Genomic DNA, 21601 nt, shown 5'->3' on the forward strand with positions numbered 1-21601 from the left:
ATAACCTGTCTACAAATGACATTTAGTGTGTCTCCTCATGATACCCTGTCTACAAGCACAATTGAATGTGTCTCCTCATGAAGCTTATGATACCCTGTCTACAAACACCATTTAATGTGGCTCCTCATGATACCCTGCCTACAAACACCATTCAATGTGTCTCCTCATGATAGCCATAATACCCTGTCTACAAACATCATTCAGTGTGGCTCCCAATGATACTCATGACACCCTGTCTACAAACACCATTCATGTGTCTCCTCATTAGACCCACAATACCCTGTCTACAAACACCATTCACTCAGTTTCCTCATGACATCCATGATACCCTGTCTACAAACACCAGTCAGTGTGTCTCCTCATGATACCCATCATATCACATCTACAAACACCATGCCATGTGCCTCCTCATGATACCCATTATACCCTGTCTACAAACACCATTCGATGCGTCTCCTCATGATACCCATGATACCCTGTCTACAAAAACTATACAATGTGTCCCATGATACCCTGTCTACAAACACCATTCAATGTGTCTCCTCATGATAACCTGTCTAAAAACACCATTCAGTGTGCCTACTCATGATACCAATTATACCCTGTCTACAAACACCATTCAATGTGTCTGCTCATGATACCCCGTCTACAAACACATTCAGTGTGTCTCCTCATGATACCCATGATACCCTGTCTAAAAACTCCATTCAATATGTCTGCTCATGATACCCCATCTACAAACACCATTCAATGTGTCTCCTCAAGACACCCTGTCTACAAACACCATTCAGTATGTCTCCTCATGATACCCTGTCTACAAACACAACTCAATGTGTCCCCTCATGAAGCCCATGATACCCTGTCTACAAACACCATTTAATGTGTCTCCTCATGATACCCTGTTTACAAACACCTTTCCATGTGTCTCCTCATGATACCCATGATACCCTAACTACAAACACCATTCAGTGTGTTGCCTCATGATACCCTGTCTACACACACCATTCAATGTGTCTCCTTATGATACCCATGGTACCCTGTCTACAATCACCATCAATGTGTCTCCTCATGACCCCATGAGACCCTGTCTACAAACACAATTCGGTGTGTCTCCTCATGATACCCATGATTTCCTGTCTAAAACACCATTCATGTGTCTCCTCTTGATACCCATGATACCCTGTCTACAAACACTATTCAAGGTGTCTCCTCATGATACCCATGATACCCTGTCTACAAACACCGTTCAATGTGTCTCCTCATGATAACCTGTCCACAAATGACATTTAGTGTGTCTCCTCATGATACCTTGTCTACAAACACAATTCAATTTGTCTCCTCATGAAGCCCATGATACCCTGTCTACAAACACCATTTAATGTGTCTCCTCATGATACCTTGTCTACAAACACCATTCCATGTGTCTCCTCATGACAGCCATGATACCCTGTCAACAAACATCATTCAATGTGTCTCCCCATGATACCCATGACACCCTGTCTACAAACACCATTCGTGTGTCTCCTCGTTAGACCCATAACACCCTGTCTACAAACACCATTTAGTGTATCTCCCCATGATACCCTGTCTACAAACACCATTCACTCTGTCTCCTCATGACACCCACGATACCCTGTCTACAAACACCATTCAATGTGTCTGCTCACAATACCTTGTTTACAAACACCAGTCATTGTGTCTCCTCATGATACCCATCATACCATGTCTACAAACACCATTCCATGTGTCTCCTCATGATACCCATGGTACCCTGTCTACAAATACCATTCAGTATGTCTCCTTATGATAGCCTGTCTACAAACACAACTCAATGTGTCTCCTCATGAAGCCCATGATACCCTGTCTACAAACACCATTTAATGTGTCTCATCATGATACCCTGTTTACAAACACCATTCCACGTATCTCCTCATGATACCCTGACTACAAACACCATTCAGTGTGTCGCCTCATGATACCCTGTCTACAAACACCATTCAATGTGTCTCCTTATGATACCCATGATACCCTGTCTACAAACACCATCAATGTGTCTCTTCATGACACCCACGATACCATGTCTACAAACACAATTCGGTGCGTCTCCTCATGATACCCATGATTTCCTGTCTAGAAACACCATTAAATGTGTCTCCTCATGACACCCATGATATCTTGTCTACAAATACCATTCAGTGTGTCTCCTCATGATACCCATGATACCACTGTATACAAACACCATTTGGTATGTCTCATCATGATACCCATGATACCCTGTCTACAAACTCCATTCATCTGTCTCCTCATGATACCAAGTCTACAAACACCATTCAATGTGTCTCCTCATGATACCCATAATACCCTGTCTACAAACAACAGTCAATGTGTCCCCTCATGATACCCATGATACCCTGTCTACAAACACTATTCAAGGTGTCTCCTCATGATAACCATGATACCTTGTCTACAAAGACCATTCAATGTGTCTCCTCATGATAACCTGTCTACAAACAATATTTAGTGTGTCTCTTCATGATACCTTGTCTACAAACACAATTCAATGTGTCTCCTCATGAAGCCCAGGATACCCTGTCTACAAATACCATTTAATGTTTCTCCTAATGATACCCTGTCTACAAACACCATTCCATCTGTCTCCTCATGACACCCATGATACCCTGTCAACAAACATCATTCAATGTGTCTCCCCATGATACCCATGACACCCTGTCTACAAACACCATTCATGTGTCTCCTCATTAGACCCATAATACCCTGTCTACAAAAAACATTTAATGTGTCTTCTCATAATACCCTATCTACAGTCACCATTCACTGTGAAATGCCATTCACTCTGTCTCCTCATGACACCCAAGATACCCTGTCTACAAACACCATTCAATGTGTCTGCTCAAGATACCTCGTCTACAAACACCAGTCAATGTGTCTCCTCATGATACCCATCATACAATGTCTACAAACACCATTCCATGTGTCTCCTCATGATACCCATGATACCCTGTCTACAAATACCATTCAATGTGTCTCCTCATGATACCCTGTCTACAAAAACTATACAATGTGTCTCCTCATGATACCCATGATACCTTGTTTACAAACACCATTCAATGTGTCTCCTCATGATACCCTGTCTACAAACACCATTCAGTGTGCCTACTCATGATACCAATGATACCCTGTCTACAAACACCATTCAATGTGTCTGCTCATGATACCCCATCTACAAACACCATTCAGTGTGTCTCCTCATGATACCCATGATACCCTGTCTAAAACACCATTCAATATGTCTGCTCATGATACCCCATCTGCAAACACCATTCATTGTGTCTCCTCAAGACGCCCTGTCTACAAACACCATTCAGTATGTCTCCTCATGATACCCTGTCTACAAACATAACTCAATGTGTCTCCTCATTAAGCCCACGATACCCTGTCTACAAACACCGTTTAATGTGTCTCCTCATGATACCCTGTTTACAAACACCCTTTTACGTGTCTCCTCATGATACCCATGATACCCTGACTACAAACACCATTCAGTGTGTCGCTTCATGATACTCTGTCTACAAACACCATCAATGTGTCCCCTCATGACACCCATGATACCCTGTCTACAAACACCATCAATGTGTCTCCTCATGACACCCATGATACCCTGTCTACAAATACCATTCAGTGTGTCTTCTCATGATACCCATGATACCACTGTATACAAACACCAATTGGTGTGTCTCATCATGATACCCATGATACCCTGTCTACAAACACCATTCATGTGTCTCCTCATGATACCCATGATACCAAGTCTACAAACACCATTCAATGTGTCTCCTCATGATACCCATAATACCCTGTCTACAAACACCATTCAATGTGTCTCCTCTTGATACCCATGAGACCCTGTCTACAAACACTATTCAAGGTGTCTCCTTATGATACCCATGATGCCATGTCTACAAACACCATTCAATGTGTCTCCTCATGATAACCTGTCTACAAACGACATTTAGTGTGTCTCCTCATGATACCCTGTCTACAAACACAGTTCAATGTGTCTCCTCATGAAGCCCGAAATACCCTGTCTACAAACACCATTTAATGTGTCTCCACATGATACACTGTCTACAAACACCATTCCATGTGTCTCCTCATGACACCCATGATACCCTGTCAACAAACATCATTCAATGTGTCTCCCCATGATACCCATAATACCCTGTCTACAAAAATCATTTAATGTGTCTCCTCATAACACCCTGTCTACAGTCATCATTCACTGTGTCTCCTCATGATACCCATGATACCCTGTCTACAAACAACATTCAGTGTGTCTCCTCATGATACCCATGATACCCTGTCAACAAACTCTATTCACTCTGGCTCCTCATGACACCCATAATACCCTGTCTACAAACACCATTCAATGTGTCTGCTCATGATACCCCATCTACAAACACCAGTCAATATGTCTCCTCATGATACCCGTCATACCATGTCTACAAACACCATTCCATGTGTCTCCTCATGATACCCATGATACCCTGTCTACAAACACCATTCAATGCGTCTCCTCATGATACCCATGCTAACCTGTCTACAAACACTATACAATTTGTCTCCTCATGATACCCTGTCTACAAACACCATTCAGTGTGTCTCCTCATGATACCCTGCCTACAAACACCGTTCAGTGTGCCTACTCATGATACCAATGATACCCTGTCTACAAACACCATTCAATGTGTTTGCTCATGATACCCCATCTACAAACACAACTCAATGTGTCTCCTCATGAAGCCTATGATACCCTGTCTACAAACATCATTTAATGTGTCTCCTCATGATACCCTGTTTACAAACACCATTCCATGTGTCTCATCATGATAACCATGATACCCATGATACCCTGTCTACAAACACCATTCAAAGTGTCTCCTTATGATACCCATGATACCCTGTCTATAAACACCATCAATGTGTCTCCTCATGACACCCATGATACACTGTCTACAAACACAATTCGGTGTGTCTCCTCATGATACCCATGATTTCCTGTCTAGAAACACCATTAAATGTGTCTCCTCATAACACCCATGATACCATGTCTACAAATACCATTCAGTGTGTCTCCTCATGATATCCATGATACCATTGTATACAAACACCATTTGGTGTGTCTCATCATGATACCCATGATACCCTGTCTACAAAAACCATTCAGTGTGTCTCCTCATTATACCCATGATAGCCTGTCTACAAACACCATTCAATGTGTCTCCTCATGATACTCATGATACCCTCTCTACAAATACCATGCAATGTGAATTCTCCTGATACCCATGATATACTGTCTACAAATACCATTCAGTGTGTCTTCTCATGATAACCATGATACCATGTCTACAAACACTATTCAATGTGTCTCCTCATGATACTCATGATACCCTGTCTACAAACACCATTCAATGTGTCTCCTCATGATACCCATGATAGCCTGTCTACAAACACCATTCAATGTGTCTACTCATGATACCCATGATACCACTGTATACAAACACCATTTGGTGTGGCGCATCATGATACCCTATCTACAAACACCATTCAGTGTGACTCCTCATGATACCCATGATACTCTGTCTACAAACACCATTCAATTTGTCTCCTCATGATACCCATGATACCCTGTCTACAAACACCATTCAATGTGTCTCCTCATGATACCCATGATACCCTGTTTACAAACACCATTCAATGTGTCTCCTCATGATACCCATGATACCCTGTCTACAAACACTATTCCATGTTTCTCCTCATGATACCCATAATACCGTGTCTGCAAACATCATTCAATGTGTCTCCTCATGATACCTATGATACACTGTCTACAAACACCATTCAATGTGTCTCTTCATGATACACATGATACCCTGTCTACAAACACCATTCCATGTGTCACCTCATGACACCCTGATACCCTGTCTACAAACACTATCCAATGGGTCACCTCAAGATACCCATGATAACCTCTCTACAAACACCACTCAATGTGTCTCCTCATGATACCCATGGTACCTCATCTACAAACACCATTCAATGAGTCTCCTCATGATACTCATGATACCCTGTCTACAGCCACCATTCAATGTGTCTCCTCATGATACCCGTGTATCCTGACTACAAACAGCATTCAGTGTGCCTCCTCATGATACCCACGATACCCTGTCTAAAAACATCATTCAATGTGTCTCCTCATGAAACCCATGATACCCTGTTTACAAACACCATTCAATGCATCTACTCATGATACTCATGATACCCTGTCTACAGCCACCATTCAGTGTGTCTCCTCATGATACCCATGTATCCTGACTACAAACAGCATTCAGTGTGCCTCCTCATGATACCCACGATAGCCTGTCTAAAAACACCATTCAATGTGTCTCCTCATGAAACCCATGATACCCTGTTTACAAACACCATTAAATGTGTCTCCTCATGATACCCATGATACCCTGTTTACAAACACTATTCAATGTGCCTCCTCATGATACCCATGATACCCTATCTACAAACATCACTCAATGTGTCTCCTTATGATACCCATGATACCCTGTCTACAATCACGATTCAATGTGTCTCCTCATGATAGCCATGATTTCCTGTCTACAAACACCATTAAACATGTCTTCTCATGACATCCACGATACCGTGTCTACAAACACTATTCAATGTGTCTCCTCATGATACCACTGTATACAAACACCATTTGGTGTGTCTCCTCATGATAGCCATGAAACCTTGTCTACAAACACCATTCCATGTGTCTCCACATGATACTCTATCTACAAAAACCATTTAATGTGTCTCCTCATGATACCCATGATACCCTGACTACAAACGCCATTCAATGTGTCTCCTCATAATACCCATGATACCCTGTCTACAAACACCATTCAATATTTCCCCTCATGATACCCATGATAGCCTGTCTACAAACACCGTTCAATGTGTCTCCTCTTGATACCCATGATACCCTGTCTACAAATACCATTCAATGTGTCTCCTCATGATACTCATGATACCCTGTCTACAAAGACCATTTAATGTGTCTCCTCATGATACCAATGATACCCTGTCTACAAACACCATTCAATGTGTCTCCTCATGATACCCATTATACGCTGTCTACAAAAAACATTTGGTTTGTCTCCTCATGATGCCCATGATACCCTGTCTACAAACATCATTCCATGTGTTTCCTCATGACACCCTGTTTACAAACACCATTCAATTTGTCTCCTCATCATACCAATGATACCCAGTCTACAAACACCATTCAGTGTGTCTCTTCATGATACCCACGATACCCTGTCTAAAAACACCATTCAATGCATCTCCTCATGATACTCATGATAGCCTGTCTACAAACACAATTCAATGTGTCTCCTCATAATACCCATGATACGCTGTCTACAAACACCATTCCATGTGACTCCTCATGATACCCGTGATACCTTGTCAATAAACACCATTCAATATGTCTCCTCATGATACGCATGATACCCTGTCTACAAACATCATTCTTTGTGTCTCCTCATGATACCTATGATACACTGTCTACAAACACCACTCAATGTGTCTCTTCATGATACTCATGATACCCTGTCTACAAACAACATACCATGTGTCTCCTCATGATACCCATGACACCTTGTCTACAGACACAATTCCTTGTGTCACCTCATGATACCCATGATATCCTGTCTACAAATACTATTCAATGTGTCTCCTCATGATACCCATGATACCATATCTACAAACACCATTCCATGTGACTTCTCATGATACCCATGATACCCTGTCTACAAACACCATTCAATGTGTCTCCTCATGATACCCATGATACCCTGTCTACAAACAACATTCAATGTGTCTACTCATGATACCCATGATACCCTGTCTAGAAACACCATTCAGTGTGTCTCATGATAATCTGTCTACAAGCACCATTCAATGTGTCTCCTCATGATGCCCTTGATTTCCTGTCTACAAACACCGTTTCATCTGTCTCCTCAAGATACCCATGATACCCTCTCTACAAACACCATTCAGTGCGTCTCCTCATGATACCCATGATACCCTGTCTACAAACACCGTTCTATGTGTCTACTCATAACACACATGATACCTTGTCTACAAGCACAATTCAGTGTGTCTCCATATGATACCCATGATACCCTTTCTACAAACACCATTCAATGTTTTTACTCATAATACCCGTGATACCCTGTCTACAAAGACCATTCAGTTTGTCTCCTCATGATACCTGTCTAAAAACACCATTCAATGTGTCTCCTAATTATACTCATAATACCCTGTCTACAAACACCATTCAATCTGTCTACTAATGATACCCATTATACCCTGACTACAAACACCGTTCAATGTGTCTCCTCATGATACCCATGACACCCCATCTATAAACACCATTCAATGTGTCTCCTCATGATACCCATGATACGCAGTCTACAAACAACATTCCATGTGTCGCCTCATGATACCTATGATACCCTGTCTAGAAACAACATTCAATGTTCTCCTCATGATACCCTGTTTACAAACACCTTTCAATGTGTCTCCTCATGATATCCTTTCTACAAACATCATTCAGTGTGTCTCCTCATGGTACCAATGTTAACCTGCCTACAAATGCCATTCAATGTGTCTCCTCATGATAACCATGATACCTCATCTCCAAACACCATTCAATGTGTCTCCTCATGACACCCTGTCTACAGTCACCATTCACCTTGTCTCCTCATGATACCCATGATACCCCACCTACAAACACCATTCAGTGTGTCTCCTCATGATACCCATGATATCCTGACTGCAAACAGCATTCAGTGTGTCTTCTCATGATACCCACAGTACCCTGTCTACAAACACCATTCCACGTGACTCCTCATGATACCCATGATACCCTCTCTACAAACACCATTCAGTGTGTCTCCTCATGATACCCATGATACCTTGACAACAAACACCATTCAATGTGTTTCCTCATAATACCCATGGTACTCTGTCTACAAAACCATTCAATATGTCTCCTCATGATACTCATGATAACCTGTCTATAAACAACATTCAATGTGTCTCCTCATGATACCAATGATACCCTGTCTACAAACACCATTCAATGTGTCTCCTCATGATACCCATTATATGCTGTCTACAAACACCATTCAGTGTGTCTCCTCATGATACCCTTGATACCCTGTCTACAAACATCATTCCATGTGTCTCCTCATGATACCCTGTCTACAAACACCATTCAATGTGTCTCCTCATGATACCTATGATACACTGTCTACAAACACCATTCAATGTTTCTATTCATGATACTCATGATACCCTGTCTACAAACACCATTCCATGTGTCTCCTCATGATACCCATGACACCCTGTCTGCAAACACAATTCGATGTGTCACCTCATGATACCCTGTCTACAAATACCATTCAACGTGTCTCCTCATGATACCCATGATACTCTGTCTACAAACACCATTCAATGCATCTCCTCATGATACCCTGAATACAAACACCATTCAATGTGTCTACTCATGATACCCTGTCTATAAACACCATTCAGTGTGTCTCCTCATGATACCCTCTCTAAAAACACCATTCCATGTGTCTCCTCAAGATACCCATGATACCATGTCTACAAACACAATTCAGTGTGTCTCCTCATGATACCCATGATACTCTGTCTACAAACACCATTCAATGTGTCTCCTCATGATACCCATGATACCCTGTATACAAACACCATTCTATGTGTCTACTCATAACACACATGATACCTTGTCTACAAACACCATTCAATGTGTCTCCTCATGATACCCATGATACCCTGTATACAAACACCATTCTATGTGTCTACTCATAACACACATGATACCTTGTCTACAAACACCATTCAGTGTGTCTCCTTATGATACCCATGATACCCTTTCTACAAACACCATTCAATGTGTTTACTCATGATACCCTGTCTACAAACACCATTCAGCGTGTCTCTTTATGATACCTGTCTAAAAATACCATTCAATGTGTCTCCTAATGATACCCATGATACCCTGTCTACAAACACCATTCAATGTGTCTCCTCATGATACCCATGACACTCTGTCTACAAACACCATTCAGTGTGTCCAATCATGATACCCATGATACCCTATCTACAAACACCACCCCATGTGTCGCATCATGATACCTATGATACCCTGTCTAGAAACAACATTCAATGATCTCCACATGATACCCTGATTACAAACACCTTTCACTGTGTCTCCTCATAATACCCATGCTACCTTGTTTACAAACACCTTTCAATGTGTCTCCTCATTATATCCTTTCTAAAAACACCATTCAGTGTGTCCCTTCATGATACCAATGATACCCTGTCTACAAATGCCATTCAATGTGTCTCCTCATCATACCCATGATACCTCATCTACAAACACCATTCATTGTGTCTCCTCATGATACCCTGTCTACAGTCACCATTCACTGTGTCTCCTCATGATACCCATGATACCCTGTCTACATACACCATTCAGTGTGTCTCCTTATGATACCCATGACATCCTGACTACAAACAGCATTCAGTGTGTCTCCTCATGATACCCACAATATCCTGTCTACAAACACCATTCCATGTGTCTCCTGATACCCATGATACCCTGTCTGCAAACACCGTTCAATGTGTCTCCTCATGATACCCATGATATCCAGACTACAAACACCATTCAATATGTCTCCTTATGATTCCCTGTCTATAAACACCATTCAATGTGACTCCTCATGATACCTATGATACCCTATCTGCGTACACCATTTAATGTGTCTCCTCATGATACCATGATACCCTGTCTACAAACACCATTCAATGTGCCTCATGATACCCATGATACCCTGGCTACAGACACCATATAATGTGCCTCCTCATGATACCCTGTCTACAAACACTATTCATTGTGCCTCCTCATGATACCCATGATACCCTGTCTACAAACACCATTCAGTGTGTTTCCTCATGATACCCATGATACCCTGTCTACAAACACCATTCAGTGTGTCCCCTCATGATACCATGTCTACAAACCCCATTCAATGTGTCTACTCATGACACACATGATACCTTGTCTACAAACACTACTCAGTGTGTCTCCTTATGATACCCATGACACCCTTTCTACAAACACCATTCCAGGTGTCTCCTCATGATACCTATGATATCCTGTCTACAAACACCATTCAATGTTTCTCCCCATGATACCCTGTCTACAAACACCTTTCAATGTGCCTCCTCTTGATACTCATGATACCCTATCTGCGTACACCATTTAATGTGTCTCCTCATGATACCATGATACCCTATCTACAAACACCATTCAATGTGTCTCATGATACCCTGTCTACAGACACCATTTAATGTACCTCCTCATGATACCCTGTCTACAAACACTATTCAATGTGTCGCATCATGATACCCATGATACCCTGTCTACAAACACCATTCAATGTGTCTCCCCTTGATACCCTTGATACCTTGTCTATAAACACCAGTGTGTCTCCTCATGATACCCTCTCTACAAACACCATTCAATGTGTCTCCTCATCATACCCATGATACCCAGTCTACAAACACCATTTAATGTGCCTCCTCATAATACTGATGATACCCTGTTTACAAATGCCATTCAATGTGTCTCCTCATGATACCCATGATACCTAATCTACAAACACCATTCAATGTGTCTCCTCATGATACCCTGTCTACAGTCACCATTCACTGTGTCCCCTCATGATACCCATGACACCTCGTCTACAAACACCATTCAATGTGTCTCCTCATGATACCCTGTCTATAAACATCTTTAAATGTGACTCCTCATGATACCCAAGATACCCTATCTGCATATACCATTTAATGTGTCTCCTTATGATACCCATGACACCCTTTCTACAAACACCATTCAATGTGTCAACTCATGATACTCATGATACCCTGTCTCCAAACACCATTCAATGCGTCTCCTCATGATACCCCTTCTACAAACACCATTCAATGTGTCTCCTCATGATACCCCTGATACCCTGTCTGCAAACATCATTCCACGTGTCTCCTCATGATACCTATGATACCCTGTCTACAAACACCATTCAATGTTTCTCCTTATGATACCCTGTCTACAAATACGTTTCAATGTGTCTCCTCTTGATACCCATGATACCCTGTCTACAAACATCAATTTGTTTCTTCATGATGCCCATGATACCCTGTTTACAAACACCATTCAATGTGTCTCCTCGTGATACCCTTGATACCCTGTCTATAAACACCATTCAGTGTGTCTCTTCATGATACCCTGTCTACAAACACCATTCAATGTGTCTCCTCATGGTACCCATGACACCCTGTCTACAAACACCATTCCAGGTGTCTCCTCATGATACCCATGATACCCTGATGACAAACACCATTCAATGTGTCTCCTCAAGATACCCTGACTACAAACACCATTCCATGTGTCTCCTCATGATACCCATGATACACTCTCTACAAACACCATTCAATTTGTCTCCCCATGATACCCTGTCTACAAACACCAGTCAATGTATCTCCTCATGATATCCATGATACCCTGTCTACAAACACCTTTCAATGTGTCTCCTCTTGATACCCATGATATCCTGTCTACAAACATCAATTTGTTTCCTCTTGATACCCATGATACCCTGTTTACAAACACCATTCAATGTGTCTCCTCATGATACCCATGATACCCTGTCTATAAACACCATTCAGTGTGTCTCCTCATGATACCCTGTCTACAAACACCATTCCATGTGTCTCCTCATGATACCCTGACTACAAACACCATTCAATGTGTCTCCTCATGATACCCTGTCTACAAACACAATTCAGTGTGTCTCCTCATGATACCCTGACTACAAACACCATTCCATGTGTCTCGTCATGATACCCTCTCTACAAACACCATTCAATGTGTCTCCCCATGATACCCTGTCTACAAACACCATTCAATGTGTCTCCTCATGATACTCTGTCTACAAACACCATTCCATGTATCTCCTCATGATGCCCATGATACCCTGACTACAAACACCATTCAATGTGTCTCCTCGTGATACCCTTGATACCCTGTCTATAAACACCATTCAGTGTGTCTCTTCATGATACCCGTGATACCTTGTCTACAAACACCATTCCATGTGTCTCCCCATGATACCCATGATACCCTGATGACAAACACCATTCAATGTGTCTCCTCATGATACCCATGATACCCTGTCTACAAACACTATTCAAGGTGTCTCCTCATGATACCCATGATACCTTGTCTACAAAGACCATTCAATGTGTCTCCTCATGATAACCTGTCTACAAACAATATTTAGTGTGTCTCCTCACGATACCTTGTTTACAAACACAACTCAATGTGTCTCCTCATGAAGCCCAGGATACCTTGTCTACAAACACCATTTACTGTGTCTCCTCATGATACCCTGTCTACAAACACCATTCCATCTGTCTCCTCATGACACCCATGATACCCTGTCAACAAACATCATTCAATGTGTCTCCCCATGATACCCATGACACCCTGTCTAAAAACACCATTCATGTGTCTCCTCATTATATCCATAATACCCTGTCTACAAAAACATTTAATGTGTCTTCTCATAATACCCTGTTTACAGTCACCATTCACTGTGTCTCCTCATGATACCCATGATACCCTGCCTATCAACACAATTTAGTGTGTCTCCTTATGATAGCCATGATACCCTGTCTACAAACGCCCTTCACTCTGTCTCCTCATGACACCCAATGTGTCTGCTCAAGATACCTCGTCTACAAACACCAGTCAATGTGTCTCCTCAGGATACCCATCATACCACATCTACAAACACCATTCCATGTGTCTCCTCATGATACCGATGATACCCTGTCTACAAAAACTATACAATGTGTCTCCTCATGATACCCATGATACCCTGTCTACAAACACCATTCAATGTGTCTCCTCATGATACCCTGTCTACAAACACCATTCAGTGTGCCTACTCATGATGCCAATGATACCCTGTCTAAAAACACCATTCAATGTGTCTGCTCATGATACCCCATCTACAAACACGATTCAGTCTTCTCATGATACCCTGTCTAAAACACCATTCAATATGTCTGCTCATGATACCCCGTCTGCAAACACCATTCATTGTGTCTCCTCAAGACACCCTGTCTACAAACACCATTCAGTATGTCTCCTCATGATACCTTGTCTACAAACACAACTCAATGTGTCTCCTCATGAAGCCTATGATACCCTGTCTACAAACATCATTTAATGTGTCTCCTCATGATACCCTGTTTACAAACACCTTTCCATGTGTCTCCTCATGATAACCATGATACCCATGATACCCTGACTACAAACACCATTCACAGTGTCGCCTCATGATACCCTGTCTGCAAACACCATTCAATGTGTCTCCTTATGATATCCATGATACCCTGTCTACAAACACCATCAATGTGTCTCCTCATGACACCCATGATACACTGTCTACAAACACAATTCGGTGTGTCTCCTCATGATACCCATGATTTCCTGTCTAGAAACACAATTAAATGTGTCTCCTCATGATACCCTGTCTACAAATACCATTCAGTGTGTCTCCTTATGATACCCATGATACCACTGTATACAAACACCATTTGGTGTGTCTCATCATGATACCCTATCTACAAACACCATTCAACGTGTCTCCTCATGATACCCATGATACCCTGTCTACAAACACCATTCAGTGTGTCTCCTCATTATACCCATGATAGCCTGTCTACAAACACCATTCAATGTGTCTCCTCATGATACCCTCTCTACAAATACCATGCAATGTGAATTATCTTGATACCCATGATATCCTGTCTACAAGTACCATTCAGTGTGTCTCCTCATGATAGACATGCTACCATGTCTACAAACACTATTCAATGTGTCTCCTCATGATACACTGTCTACAAACACCATTCAATGTGTCTCCTCATGATACCCATGATAGCCTGTCTACAAACACCATTCGATGTGTCTACTCATGATACCCATGATACCACTGTATACAAACACCATTTGGTGTGTGTCATCATGATACCCTATCTACAAACACCATTCAATGTGTCTCCTCATATTCCCATGGTACTCTGTCTACAAACACCATTCAATTTGTCTCCTCATGATACCCATGATACCCTGTCTACAAACACCATTCAATGTGTCTCCTCATGATACATATGATACCCTGTCGACAAACACCATTCAATGTGTCTCCTCATAACACCCATGATACCCTGTCTACAAACACCATTCAATGCGTCTCCTCATGATACCCATGATACCCTGTCTACAAACACTATTCCATGTGTATCCTCATGATACCCTGTCTACAAACATCATTTAATGTGTCTCCTCATGATACCCATGATACCCTATCTACAAACACCATTCAATTTGTCTCCTCATGATATCCATGATACCCTGTCTACAAAAACAATTCAATGTCTCCTCATGATACCCATGATACCCTGTCTACAAACATAATTCCATGTGTCTCCTCATGATACCCATGATACCCTGTCTACAAACCCCATTCAATGTGTCTACTCATGACACACATGATTCCTTGTCTACAAACACTACTCAGTGTGTCTCCTTATGATACCCATGACACCCTTTCTACAAACTCCATTCCATGTGTCTCCTCATGATACCTATGATACCCTGTCTACAAACACCATTCAATGTTTCTCCCCATGATACACTGTCTACAAACACCTTTCAATGTCCCTCCTCTTGATACCCATGATACCCTATCTGCTACACCATTCAATGTGTCTCCTTATGATATCCATGATACCCTGTCTACAAACACCATCAATGTGTCTCCTCATGACACCCATGATACACTGTCTACAAACACAATTCGGTGTGTCTCCTCATGATACCCATGATTTCCTGTCTAGAAACATAATTAAATGTGTCTCCTCATGATACCCTGTCTACAAATACCATTCAGTGTGTCTCCTTATGATACCCATGATACCATTGTATACAAACACCATTTGGTGTGTCTCATCATGATACCCTATCTACAAACACCATTCAACGTGTCTCCTCATGATACCCATGATACCCTGTCTACAAACACCATTCAGTGTGTCTCCTCATTATACCCATGATAGCCTGTCTACAAACACCATTCAATGTGTCTCCTCATGATACTCATGATACCCTCTCTACAAATACCATGCAATGTGAATTATCTTGATACCCATGATATCCTGTCTACAAGTACCATTCAGTGTGTCTCCTCATGATAGACATGCTACCATGTCTACAAACACTATTCAATGTGTCTCCTCATGATACACTGTCTACAAACACCATTCAATGTGTCTCCTCATGATACCCATGATAGCCTGTCTACAAACACCATTCGATGTGTCTACTCATGATACCCATGATACCACTGTATACAAACACCATTTGGTGTGTGTCATCATGATACCCTATCTACAAACACCATTCAATGTGTCTCCTCATATTCCCATGGTACTCTGTCTACAAACACCATTCAATTTGTCTCCTCATGATACCCATGATACCCTGTCTACAAACACCATTCAATGTGTCTCCTCATGATACATATGATACCCTGTCGACAAACACCATTCAATGTGTCTCCTCATAACACCCATGATACCCTGTCTACAAACACCATTCAATGCGTCTCCTCATGATACCCATGATACCCTGTCTACAAACACTATTCCATGTGTATCCTCATGATACCCTGTCTACAAACATCATTTAATGTGTCTCCTCATGATACCCATGATACCCTACCTACAAACACCATTCAATTTGTCTCCTCATGATATCCATGATACCCTGTCTACAAAAACAATTCAATGTCTCCTCATGATACCCATGATACCCTGTCTACAAACATAATTCCATGTGTCTCCTCATGATACCCATGATACCCTGTCTACAAACCCCATTCAATGTGTCTACTCATGACACACATGATTCCTTGTCTACAAACACTACTCAGTGTGTCTCCTTATGATACCCATGACACCCTTTCTACAAACTCCATTCCATGTGTCTCCTCATGATACCTATGATACCCTGTCTACAAACACCATTCAATGTTTCTCCCCATGATACACTGTCTACAAACACCTTTCAATGTCCCTCCTCTTGATACCCATGATACCCTATCTGCTACACCATTTAATGTGTCTCTTTATGATATCATGATACCCTGTCTACATACACCATTCAGTGTGTCTCCTCATGATACACTGTCTACAGACACCATTTAATGTACCTCCTCATGATACCCATGATACCTCATCTACAAACACCATTCAATGTGTCTCCTCATGATACTCTGTCTATAAACACCTTTCAATGTGACTCCTCATGATACCCATGATACCCTATCTGCATATACCATTTAATGTGTCTCCGTATGATACCCATGACACCCTTTCTATAAACACCATTCAATGTGTCAACTCATGATACCCATGATACCCTGTCTCCAAACACCATTCAGTGCATCTCCTCATGATACCTGTGATACCCCTTCTACAAACACCATTCAATGTGTCTCCTCATGAGACCCATGATACCCTGTCTGCAAACATCATTCCATGTGTCTCCTCATGATACCTATGATACCCTGACTACAAACACCATTCAATGATGTTCATCGTGCATACAGCTGCAGTCATAACAGACGGGTTCTCCTGCCGTCAGGCGGGTCCTCGGTTGGCCGAATTCCAAAGTCTAGGTCCGGCGTCGGTTGTCGTCGCTTCTTCCCTGACGTCAGTGCGATAGGGGTATAAAAGAACCAGCCAACGCCATTTTCTTCAGTCTTTCTTGCCGCGTGGTGCCCGAAGCAGAAGCAGTTCGCAAGTGTCAGTTGGCCAGCTCCTGAGATTATGAATATTTCACATGAAGACTTCTATAAAGCTAAGTACCCCGTTGGGGAAACTTTTCTTGCCTCAGACCGATGTCAGACAAAGTTAATAACTGCATTTCATGTGGGAAGCAAATACTGCATAAGGATTTCCATTCCCTCTGTGTACCTTGCTTAGGCCCAGACCACGACGTCTCGGCCTGTCGTTTTTGTGCTACATTCAACAGACGCACTATTAAGCGTCGGGCGGAGTTCGCCCAACACTATTTTGGCAAAATTTTAATTACAACATGTCGTCAGATACTCCGACTCCAATTTTGAGTAAATGACGTAAAGATAAGGACCGACATACGAGGTCCGCGACTTCTACCGACACCACGCTAAAGCTGTCTACATGTGCTCCGGTTCTCAGCGAGGCGCCTACGCAGCCCCTGACTACCAAAGACACTTCATTAGCAGTGTCTTCTGTGCCCGAGGTCACAGGTTCTTCAGCCCACACCCCGACTACAGATACCGAAGTCACTCTTGGCGGGGAAACTCAGAGTTCAGACAGGCCTGCCACCTCTCAAGGTGTCTTCAGGCCTTCTTCTTCTTTTTCCATTAAGGCTTACACTAAATCTAAAGCAGCCATGCATTCTAAAAGACAAGCTCCACAAGGCCCCTCTCAGGGCCCCATGCCTAAAAAGCAGATGCTCAAAATGGCTGAGGATTTGATTACTCTTATCAGGAGTTCTCAACCCCCCCAGACAAAAGGCCCAGAGTGGAGAAAGAATACCTTTCCTCGGACCAGGCCTCCATTACTTCAGAGCATTCTGAGGACCAGGAACATTCTTACCAACCTTTCGAAGATTCTGATGCAGAGGAGTCCATTCCCTCTGTCTCCCCCCCTGAGGATTACTCTTTTGGGGAAACCTTGCATACCTTAAGGGAACACTTCCACTGGGAAGGACAAGTGTACTCAGACTCCAAGAAAAGGCTCAGGCATTTCCTCTTGCTCCCTCAGCACAGGCCTCTGGCTATACCTCCTGTCTTAGACATATTAGATGATGTGTATTCAGAGGCCAGCCTTAACCCAGATTCTTTACCTCTAGCTCCAGTCAAGCCTGACAGGTATTACCGGGTTCCTGATTCACACCAATTCCTATACAAAAGCCATGCGGCTGACCCAGAAACTATTTCACAGGGTCCCAAGGGAATTAAGGCCTCCACTGCCAAAAATCCACTACCTTCAGAGAGAGACTCCAGAGCTTTAGAAAGGTGGGGGGGGGGGGAGGTATACACCTCGGCCACTTTAACCATGAGGGCATTAAACTGTCAGTTCCATATGTTAAAGTATCAACAGTTTTTGTTATCTCAGTTGAAAAGCAAAATGTCACAACCTGAACAACCAGACTTGAAGGAGTTGCAGGATTTGTTGCATAGTGCAGAGCAAGTGGGTAAACATACCTTGCAATGTGGTTTTGATGCTTTAGAGGCCTCTTGTAAAGCTGCTGTTACAGGATTAGTCATACGTAGACATGCTTGGCTCAAAGAGCAAACCTTACCAGATAATGTCAAAGCTAAATTACTAGATGCACCTCTTCAAAAGGATGTATTGTTTGGTGTTAAAGCTGAGGAGGTATTAAAGAAAATGGAGGAAAAGGCAAAATCAGTGCAAACAGTGAAAGATTTCCTACAGGTACAACCGCCATGTTTCAGTAGAAATTGTCCTTCAAAAAATCGGTCCTTTCCAGCCACGGACAGACCTCAAAGAGGTAGATACAGGCGTCCGAGAGGTAGAGGGCAATCTCAAGGATCATTTAGAGGCAGACAATGGCAAACACCTACACCAACAGGGGGTGAGGATAGTTCACAGCTATTCAGAAAACAGACCCAATGACTTTCCCCTTTGCATGCCAAGCAAGGCTCAAATGGCAGCACCTTTAGGCGGAAAACTGGCATTATTTTCGAAAAATTGGCATATTGTCACAAAAGACAAATGGATCCTGGACATTAAAGACAGAGGCTACAGATTCCACTTTCACACCCTTCCAAAAATGAGAGGCATGCCAAACCTGCCACACAATCAAAGGGCAGAGGCACAAAAACAAATTTCAGATCTCATGGACATGAAAGCTATTCAAGAGGTACCTGCACAAGAACAGGGTCAAGGTATTTATTCCAGACTATTCCTGGTACCAAGGAAGGGCAAAAACTGGAGACCTATTTTGGACCTATCCATCCTAAATACATATTTACTCGTACCAAAGTTCAAGATGCTCACATTACAGCAGCTTCTTCCCATGCCGGGCAAGGAGTCTTGGCTGGTGACATTGGACCTCAAGGAGGCATACCTGCATGTCCCAATCAGACAAGATTGCAGAAGATACCTCAGATTTCTTGCAGGTTCATCCCATTATCAATTCTCTGCATTGCCCTTTGGCTTATCTACTGCGCCCAGAGTGTTCACGAAATGCCTGGCATCAGTAATTGTCTTCTGCAGACTTCAAGGGATACACATATACCCATATCTGGACAACTGCCTGATCCAAGCGGACAGCAAACACACTCTTCTGAAACACCTGGCATTTGTAATAATGTTGTTGAAATCTCTGGGATACACAGTCAACAAAAAGAAGTCAAGACTAATACCCTCTCAAACAATAACATTCCTGGGTGCCAGCTTGGATACAAACACCCAGATGGCCTACCTCACGCCAGAGAAACAAGGGCAATTAACTCAGTACTTCAGAAAACTGGCAACCTTCACCAGGCTGACTGCAAGGAAAATCCTGCAGGCTCTGGGATTCATGGCATCTTGCATCCTACTAATCCCATGTGCAAAGTTGCATATGAGGAAACTTCAATGGTACCTAAAAAACTTATGGTCTCAACACAGCCACAGTTTGGAAGCAATCATACCACTGATTCCATGTCTTCAAAAGGAATTTCTGTGGTGGGCTGAAGCATGCCAAAGAAACATAGGTCTTCCATTCTGCAAGCCTCAAGCAAATCAAGTCATCACAGCAGACGCCTCGGACTACGCCTGGGGGGGCGCACATGACAGATCGGTGCATTCAGGGCAAATGGTCACAAAAAGAGAAGCACCTACACATCAATCAAAAGGAAATGCTAGCAGTAATAAATGCTATTATGGCTTTCAAAGACCTACTGCATCCAGGGCAGCTATTGATAAGAACAGACAACACCACAGTGATGTGGTACATAAACAAACAGGGAGGAACTCATTCATACCCCCTGTGCAGACTAGCCATGTCCCTTTGGAACACGGCTCTGGAAATGCAAATCCAACTTCAAGCACAATTCCTGCCGGGGAAGGAAAACACACTGGCAGACAACCTGAGCAGAAATATGACAGATCCACACGAATGGAAGTTGCATCCTCAAGTTTTTACAATGATAATTCAAGCATGGGGAAGGCCAGACATAGATCTCTTTGCCACCCGCAGAAATTACCAATTGACAAAATTCTGCTCAAGGACCTT

The sequence above is a fragment of the Protopterus annectens genome, chromosome 11.part0 (genome assembly GCF_019279795.1).
Source record: "Protopterus annectens isolate FY-2018-M chromosome 11.part0, PAN1.0, whole genome shotgun sequence".
Taxonomy (NCBI): domain Eukaryota; kingdom Metazoa; phylum Chordata; order Ceratodontiformes; family Protopteridae; genus Protopterus; species Protopterus annectens.